This window comes from Portunus trituberculatus, chromosome 34 (assembly GCF_017591435.1).
Source record: "Portunus trituberculatus isolate SZX2019 chromosome 34, ASM1759143v1, whole genome shotgun sequence".
Taxonomy (NCBI): Eukaryota; Metazoa; Arthropoda; class Malacostraca; order Decapoda; family Portunidae; genus Portunus; species Portunus trituberculatus.
Window position 1 is genome coordinate 7,909,317 of NC_059288.1, and position 10,000 is coordinate 7,919,316.

At 40.6% G+C, this 10,000-nt stretch overlaps 1 protein-coding gene across 1 annotated transcript in view; it reads right to left on the bottom strand.

Moving 5' to 3' along the window:
* LOC123512740 (ATP-binding cassette sub-family C member 12-like) overlaps positions 1–10,000 on the bottom strand; it is a 51,771-nt gene that overhangs the window by 38,055 nt on the left and 3,716 nt on the right.

Sequence of the window (10,000 nt, forward strand, 5' to 3'; positions counted from 1 at the left end):
TGGAGCTGTATAAAATCATCAAATAGTCACTAGAATGAATATGGAAACGCGTCATGGTACGGAAGCGGTGAATCATCTCTGTGGCCTTTGAAAACAGTCTTGGCGAGAGGCAAAACCCTTTAGAATACAAGTTAAGCCCCGCGGTGGATGATATTTTGATTTTTGTTTTCCTGTACAGATGCCGTTCTAAAGCCCCCAAAAAACCTGAGTCACCTGTAAAGCTCAAGATTAAGACGAGTGACAGAGGACACATAGCAAGTCTCCAAGGAAACACACTTAGGTCGACAGTAATCGTTAACGTAGATATATAAGTAAACATGAGGCATAGCAGTGGCCTTGGACACACACACACACACACACACACACACACACACACACACACACACACACACACACACTTACAAAAGGGGACTGTATGTATTCCCTATGTTGTTTGTAAATAAAGAAAACATCTATACTGAGCAACACTTTATTGATGCTTTTTTACTTCAGCTTTGTGGAATAGAGTATGTCACCCTCTCTCTCTCTCTCTCTCTCTCTCTCTCTCTCTCTCTCTCTCTCTCTCTCTCTCTCTCTCTCTCTCTCTCTCTCTCTCTCTCTCTCAAGGGGGCCATGTCCATGAATTAAAGATACCAGACAAGGAAGGTCGGCCAACCCTCACTTATGCTATGGTGACTTATGACTAGCTGGAGAGTGGCTTGTCCTTGAAGGTCGTGGCCTGGCTTCGATTCCTGCTGGCGCCTACTAAAGCTCGGGACTATTTCTTGGCGTGTCTCAGTAAGTAGGTCGTAACTCTTAATGGTCGTTATGTAAGTGGCAAGTGGTATGTGCACTACTGTTCCTGTTCGTAGAGATGGTTGTCAGGGTATCCAAGACTGTTTTTGTAGTTAATAATGTTGAAATCGTGTTAATCTGCCACTGGGTTAATGGAAATGCTAAAAAAATCTACGTTATTTCACCATTACTATTGTCAAAGGACGCAGAGAGGGTTGACAGGGTATCCAAGACTGTTTTTGTAGTTAATAATGTTGAAATCGTGTTAATCTGTCACTGGGTTAATGGAAATGTTAAAAGATACGCGTAATTTCACCACAGCTATTGTCAAAGGACGCAGAGATGACTAGTCGAGTATTCATGGCTGTTTTTCAAGTTAATAATATAAAAATTGTGTTAATCTGTCACTGGAATACTGAAAACACTTAGAAACACACGTAACTTAATTAGAAATACTCGTAACTTCACAAAAGCAGACAGAGATGATTAAATATGTAGCGAAGACTATTTCTCCACTTAATAATGTAAAATCGTGTTAATCTGTCACTGGAGACATAAAAACATCCTTGATAACTTGTGTAAACTCACTCAACAAGAGCCTTTGTAAAGTAGTAGAATTGCGGCTTAATAGAGCATCAGATTACACAGTCTATGATGTTGTTAGAAGCTCTCCCAATTGCCAGCTGTTGTCATGTGTTTGTATTCAGAAACGCTTTCCTCTCTCACCACGACTGTTTTCCAACGCCACGGAGATGTTTAGCGGGGTTTTCAAGAGTGTTTTTCTAGTTAATAATGTAGAAATCTTGTCACTTTGCCTCTAGAACCGTAAAAACACCTTAAAAGTCGCTCTTCTCTCTCACCATGACTATTTTTCTAAGGCCACAGAGATGGAGATGACTAGCGGGGTTTTTAAGAGTGTTCCTCCAGTTGATAATGTAGAAATCTTGTTACTCTGCCTCTAGAACTGTAAAAACACCTTAAAAGTCGCTCATCTCTCTCACCATGACTATTTTCCAAGGCCACAGAGATGACTAGCGGGGTTTTCAAGAGTGTTTCTCCAGTTAATGCAGAGATCTTGTCAATCTACCTCTAGAACCGTAAAATAAATATCTTAAAAAACTCGTGTAAACTTAAATAAAGCCTTTTGAAATAGTGGAGGTGAAGCGCAGATGGTTTTGAGAATACGAGCTTAGTTAGGATGAGAGAAGAGGCCGCCGTGGTGACTCAATTCAAAGGCGTGTCTCGATGATCATTAGCAAGTTAAAAGTCACCGATGCGGAAAAGCAATTACCTTGAGAAAAATTACAGAAAAAAATGAATAAATGAATTAAAAGCAGGCAAGGATAAGACAGGAAATAATGATAACGTGACGAAACCGGAGAAACGTGTGTGTGTGTGTGTGTGTGTGTGTGTGTGTGTGTCGAGAGCAGCGTCATTTTCCAAGAAAACATATGACTCTCTCTCTCTCTCTCTCTCTCTCTCTCTCTCTCTCTCTCTCTCTCTCTCTCTCTCTCTCTCTCTCTCTCTGTTCTTCCTTTCTCTTCGTCTTCATTCCTTTCTTCTTTATATCCTTTTCCCTCTTCTTACCTCCTCCTCCTCCTCCTCCTCCTCCTCCTCCTCCTCCTTCCGCTCCTACAAAGGGTCACAAGACTAATGCAACTCTATGAATAAATTAATGCCCTATATCTTGAAGGCCTACGAGAGAGAGAGAGAGAGAGAGAGAGAGAGAGAGAGAGAGAGAGAGAGAGAGAGAGAGAGAGAGAGAGAGAGAGGTTTGGAGGGTAATATTTTGTTTTCTTCCTAAATTTAGTTAAGTGGTATCGGTTGTCCATATATCGAGCACTGCGAGAGAGAGAGAGAGAGAGAGAGAGAGAGAGAGAGAGAGAGAGAGAGAGAGAGAGAGAGAGAGAGAGAGAGAGAGAGAGAGAGAGAGAGAGAGCATGTATGACTATGATATTACAACTTCCGGGAAATGATGCCAGAACACACACTCTCTCTCTCTCTCTCTCTCTCTCTCTCTCTCTCTCTCTCTCTCTCTCTCAGCGTTACGTAAGGCCAGTAAACAGAGCGCGTTGTAAAGTTAGGCAATAAACTTCATAAATAACTTTCTACTTGTTTACCTACGTCTAACACACAAGAGAGAGAGAGAGAGAGAGAGAGAGAGAGAGAGAGAGAGAGAGAGAGAGAGAGAGTGTGTGTGTGTGTCCCGTGTAGAAATTAACCCCTTCAGTACTGGGGCACATTTTGAGATTTGCGTACGATTAGACTATTTTATTGACATTAGGAAAGGTCTATGGAGGTCAGAAGAGTAATGGCCAGAGTCTTCACTGTTTTAATCCCCCCCCCATAAGTTTCTGAAGCTGTATAGAGTCACCAGATAGTAAGCAGAATGAATTTGGAAACACGTTATGGTACTCAAAGGCAATCAGACCGTCGAATCCTGTCCACCAGGAGGTACCACAAAAATTATCCCCTTTAGCCCAGAAATTCCCGTGAAAAGCCCACGTGGTATAAATTAAGAAAGAAAACAAGCTTGATATGAAGTCAACGTTATGTACAAGGAGACAATTATTACCTCGACTTGTTTATGAGTTTATTAATCTTGAACGCTAAAGTAGATTGACTGATTGATACATTTACTGCTGCATTAACAATAAAATATAACAAAGGAGGTGGATATGCCTTGCCACCCACCCCAGGCGCAAAAACTTAACTCCTTCAGAACTGGGACGCGTTTTTATCATGAGTTTTCGGTATGATTAGACGATTTTATTGACAATAGGAAAGATCTGTGGAGGTCAGAAGGTTAATGGCTACAGTCTTCATTATTCTAATCCCCACATGAGTTTCTGAATCTGCTTAAAATCACCAAATAGTAACCAGAATGAATATACAAACGCGTCATGATACTGAAGGAGGTAAAGATAGAGAACCAGATGTAGTATAAAAATAGAGAGCATACATAACAAGAATATAGATAGATAAATGAATAAATATCTCACACCTTGCTGCATATCCTACAATCTGGTGGTTATCAGTGAGTTTTATATGCATTCATTCGACATTATCACCACCACCACCACCACCACCTTATTACCAAGAGCCATATTATGTAACACCTTTGCTTTTACTTACAATACTTTCAACATCCTCAGTACCAGGACACATCTTCACATTCATTCTTTCTATTTTTTGATTCTATACAGCTTCAGAAACTCATGTGGGGGATTAAAATAGTGAAGACTGTGGCCATTAATCTTCTGACCTCCATAGACCCTTCCTAACGTCAATAAAATGGTGAAATGATACCCCAAATTCAAGGTAAAAATGCGTCGCAGTGTTGAAGGGGTTAAAAGGCTCTATTTTAATTTACATATTATAAAGTGAGTGATGAGAAAGGAAATAATTATTCTGTTCTCTTTATTTGGTGTTTTGCGTATGTGTAAGGGTGTTCCAAGAGTGTTCTAGGATCTTTATAGAGCGTTCAAAGGTGTTTTAGGGTGTTTTTAGAATACTTAAGATGTTTTTAGATGTTTTAATAGTGTTTTAGCGCGCGCGTGTGTGTGTGTGTGTGTGTGTGTGTTTTAAGATTTTATAGACAAATTAATAAGCTTTCTATATTATCAACAGGAGAGACAGTCTTGAGAATCCAACTGATCATCTCTGTGGCCTATGAAAATAGTCATGGAGAGAGAGAGAGAGAGAGAGAGAGAGAGAGAGAGAGAGAGAGAGAGAGAGAGCAAAGCGTCTGAATAAACATGTGTTATAAATACCACTAAAATTACACCAGTCCCATCTAAACACTATCACCGTGTCATAATCTCGTGAAATACTAATATTTGATACGATTTTACGACACAACGATCAACATTATCTGCGAACATTTGGGTAATTGCCCCTCACACTTGCACGAATCCTATAAAATCCCATGTTTGCTAGCGAACGAGCAAATTCCAGTGTCTTTGTGGGATCGAATTCTATGAAGGAGAATCGAATACAATTTCAGTGGTCACCCGGGCACTGTTGCATCACACAAGCGGAGAATTATGAGTACACACTACCAGGAATGCTGTATCACGATGAGAGAGAGAGAGAGAGAGAGAGAGAGAGAGAGAGAGAGAGAGAGAGAGAGAGAGAGAGAGAGAGAGATACGTGGCATGTCCATTGTCACATAATTACTAATCTGGCAAATAGCATCCTTTTGTACTCTCTCTCTCTCTCTCTCTCTCTCTCTCTCTCTCTCTCTCTCTCTCTCTCTCTCTCTCTTTTTATGGTGAGAGTGGAAAATATTTACTCTGGTTATAAAACACACACACACACACACACACACACACACACACACACACACACACATTCTCTCTCTCTCTCTCTCTCTCTCTCTCTCTCTCTCTCTCTCTGGGACACCCCCTTTAGACAGCACTCCCTTGGGACACATTATTTCTGTTTCCCAGCCTCGCCGTAAGTAAGGGGACGTAATCCTGTTGATCTTAACCCTGCTGGAACTCAGAACACCAGGCCTCCTCTACGCCTCACACAGCCGCCGCCCACCACTTCCACCCTCTCCACCCTCCCATTACTCCATTGACGCCCATATGCAGCAACGCCTTCCACTCTCTCACTACGACTATTTTTCCAAGGCCACAGAGACAACTAGCTGGGATTCCAAGACAGCTTTTCCTCTCAATAAACTAGAAATCTTATCAGTCTATCATCAGAACCCTCAAAATAGTCTTAAAAAATACGAGTAGCTTTAACTGGAGCCTTTGGAAAGCAGTGGTGGTGAGAGAGCAAAGCGTTTCATCTCTCTCTCACCACGACTGTTTATCAAAAGCCACAGAGATGACGAGCCGGGTTCTTGAGTGTGTTTCTCCTGTTGTTCTTCTGTCACTGGAGCTGTAAACATGCCTTGGAGAAAAGCGTATCTTCAACTAGAGAATTTGAAACTAGTGAGGGTGGTGCGCTAAAAGGTAAAACTGATGATGATGAGAAAAGCAATAATAATGATAAGAAAAAGGAGAAAAATGAAGAAAGGTAATGATAATAATAATAAGAAAGGTAATAATAATGATAATGATAATAATAATAATAATAATGATAATGATAATGATAATAATAATAATAATAATAATAATAATAACAATAACAATAAATAAACAAATAAATAAATAAATAAGAACGGTAATAATAGAAAATAATAATAAAAGACGAAAAATATAGAAAAGAACCATCAGCCCAGTTTTTTTTTTCCCTCTCCCTCACGAACCTTTCTTATCTTTTTCATATTTCAATTGAGGCAGTTTCAGAAAATGTATGGAGGTACAATTTCCTATTTCCATTCATCTCCACTTCTTTTTCTCCTATTCTTCCTCCTACTTCTCTATTTTCCTATTCTCCTATTCCTCTCTTCTATTCCCTTATCCCTATCATGTATTCTTCCTATTCCTGTTTTCATTATTCGATTTCTCCTTTTCTCCTATTTCTTCTCTTATTCTTCCTATTCTATTTTCGTGTTCTCTTATTCCTCTCTTCTCTTATTCTCCTGTTCTCCTATCCCTCTCTCCTATTCCTCCTATTACTGTATTTATTTTTCCACTTCTTTTCTCCTATTCCTCTAATTTCTCTCTTCTATTCTCCTATTCCCCTCTTTTCCTATCGTCCTATTCCTCTCTTCTCCTATTCCTCCTATTCCTCTATTTACCTCTCGACTTGTCCTCCCTCTTCTCCTATCCTCCTGTTCCTATCTCCTCCTATTCCTCCTATTCCTCTATTTACCTCTCAACTTGTCCTATTCCTCTTCTCCTATCCTCCTATTCCTCCTATTCCTCTATTTATCTCTCGACTTGTCCTATTCCTCTACCTTCAACAGTTCCAGCGACACGTGGAGGCGGCGGCAGGTCAAACCAGATCAAAGGTTAACAAGGAAGGCTGACAAATGACCTCCTCTCTCTCTCTCTCTCTCTCTCTCTCTCTCTTCTTCATTGGTGTTCTATTGTTTATATATTCATCGGCTCTCTTTTTTTTTCCTTTTTATCTTTCTCCTATTGTTGTCTTTGTTATTTGTCTGTTTCCTTCTTTTTATTCTATTTTCATTTATTCTTTTATTTGTGTTCTATAAAAAACACGATAACATAGAAAAATGAAGAAGAAGAGAATAAAGGAGATGAAACAAGAACAACACATGAAGGAGAGAGAAAGAATAAGGGAAACAGCCACAAAACAGAATAATTCAAAGAAATACAAATAAACACAAGCAAATAACACGATAAAATAGAAAATAATAGAGAGAGAAAAAAAGAATAATGAAGATGAAACCAGAGCAACACACGAAGGAAAGAGAAAGAATAAGGGAAACAGCCACAAAACGTATCAGTGAGAGTTTCCCCTTTGAAGTTTAAGTAATTCCGTTTTCCTTTCAGCATATCTTATTGTGCCTTTACCCTTTCGTAGAAACCCTTAAGAAAATGTTCCTTATTTTGGGTGAAGTGATACACATAAAGGAAGGAATAAAGTTAATAGAAGCGTTCTCAGGTTTACGTAGTTCCAAGGTGCTAGAGAGAGAGAGAGAGAGAGAGAGAGTATATTTCCCTTGAGTGTGGGTAAATGGGAGCAGTTTGACTCTCTCTCTCTCTCTCTCTCTCTCTCTCTCTCTCTCTCTCTCTCTCTCTCTCGTGAAACAGTAGACAAAATAAAAGAAAATCTACTTACTTGTCCTCCATTTCAGTAGTAGTAGTAGTAGTAGTAGTAGTAGTAGTAGTAGTAAGATAAGATAAAATAAGATAAAAAAAGGAACCGAATGACTTTTTATATATGTCTAAGTCTCTCGTTCTTTATTTCCTTCTTTTCTTTTTCTTCTCCCGTGAACTCGTTTCTTTCTCCTTTGCTCTCTCTTCTCTCTTTCTCTCGACGCACCGGGCAAGAAGAGGAGGAGGAAGAGGAAGAGGAGGAGTAGGAGGAAAAGAATGACCGTCTGAAAAAGGCCAAATCTTGACAAAGACTAACGAACTACCCTGCTCTGTCTGTGTGTGTGTGTGTGTGTGTGTGTGTGTGTGTGTGTGTGTGTGTGTGTGTGTGTGTGTGTGTGTGTGTGCGTGTCAGTGCGTGTCCAGTAATAATGTGGCGATCAGAAGTACGAGTATCAGAGTAGGTGTATAACCGCGAGAGGATTTTATATCGTTGTCTGTCCTTCCCGCTTTTTTTTATTTTATTATTTTTTTCTTTGTAAGAGAAAGGAAAACTGGCTTGGGGCAACATTAAGCGATTAAAAAAAAGGGGCCCACTTATTTGCCAGTTTCCGTGCAGGTCCGAGAGAGGCTAAATAAAGGGGGAATAAAATGTCTTGTAACTTTCAGCAATGCATCTTAAGGAGTACACCAGACAATGCTCCTCTCCGCCCATTGCTCCTCTCCGTCCAATGCTCCTCTCCGTTCAATGCTCCTCTCCACCCATTGCTACTCTCCACCCAATGCTCCTCTCCGCCCAATGCTCCTCTCCACCCATTGCTACTCTCCACCCAATGCTCCTCTCCGCCCAATGCTCCTCTCTGCCCAATGCTCCTCTCTGCGCAATGCTCCTCTCCGCCCATTGCTCCAACATAACGTAAAATTCCAAAGCAAAAAGGACAGTTTGGGTGGAATGGTACGTACCGCTCCTAGCCACTGTGTACCTGACTTCCTAATTAGTGGTACAGAGGATGAGTAATGCGCACCTCCAACACATGACGCAACCACCAGAGAGAGAGAGAGAGAGAGAGAGAGAGAGAGAGAGAGAGAGAGAGATTTTAAAGTATTAGAACACGCTAACATGCAGCTTTCTGGCCGCTCTTCATTAAGCTCGTATTCTCAAACCCTTCTGCGCTTCACGTCCACTATTTCAAAAGGGTTTATTTAAATTTTCACGATATTTTTAAGGTGTTTTTACGGTTTCAGAGGCAGAGTGACAAGATTTCTACCTTATTAACTGGAGAAACACTTGAAAACCCCGCTAATCATCTCTATGGCCTTGGAAAACAGTCGTGGTGAGAGAAGAGAGAGATTTTTAAGGTGTCTTTTACGGTTCTAGAGGCAGAGTGACAAGATTTCTACATTATTAACTGGAGAAATACTATTGAAAACCTGCTAATCATCTCTATGGCCTTTGGAAACAGTCGTAGTGAGAGAGAACACTGAGTTTTAAGGTGTTTTTACGGTTGTAGAGGCAGAATGACGAGATTTCTGCATTATTAACTGGAGAAACACTTTTGAAAACACCGATAATCATCTCTGAAACTCGGCCAAAGATCTCTGTGGGCTCTGTAAAAACAGTCGCGGTGAGAGAATTCAGGAAAGTGATAATGAAAAAGATGCATTCCTACACATCATCTTGACGGGGCTCATTTTTTTTTCCAGGCAGTGAATGCAAAGACACACACCACTCTCATTATACACGCTCACACAGCACTGCACCAGGAAAATGCCAAGTAATGATAGCCAGCATTTTCTTGGTCCATAAATCAATTGCATCATGTTGTAACACTGTGGTTTGCTGACGTGTTATTTTCATCATTGGTAAAAGGTGTTATGCCATGACTATACACATTCTCTCTGTCTCTCTCTCTCTCTCTCTCTCTCTCTCTCTCTCTCTCATTCCCTTCTTTTATCATTCCTTTTTGTTTCTTTTCTGCCTTTCTTTTTTCTTTTTTTAATCTCTCTCTCTCTCTCTCTCTCTCTCTCTCTCTCTCTCTCTCTCTCAGTACAAGGACACAGCTTCCTAATTAGCATCACAGGTACAGAGGAAAGAACACCGCTAAGGTACAGCTGAGTCAGTCGTAACAGCTGACCGCCACAGGTAAAAACAGGTGAAGCCACACGTCAATTAAGCCGTCACCTTTTAATCACCTGGACAAGACTCACGGTAGCTCTTCACCTTTTACCTTAGTCGCCCAATCCTCAAGTGACGCGGACTCATTACGGTAAAGGTTCACCAGCTCCACCTTAATCACACCGCAGGTATTACTTAAACGGTATTACCGGTACGGAGGTTAATGAGGTAAAGAAGGAGAAGGAGGAGGAGATTTCGACCGTGCAAATTAACGTTACTGTGATTCTTAAAGGAGGTGGTAATGGTGGTGGTGGTAGTAGTGGTGGTGGTGGTGGCGGTTTTGTTGTTGTTGTTGTATAGGTAGTAATTGAAGTAGTAGTAGTAGTAGTAGTAGTAGTAGTAGTAGTAGTGGTGGTGGTGGTGCTGCATA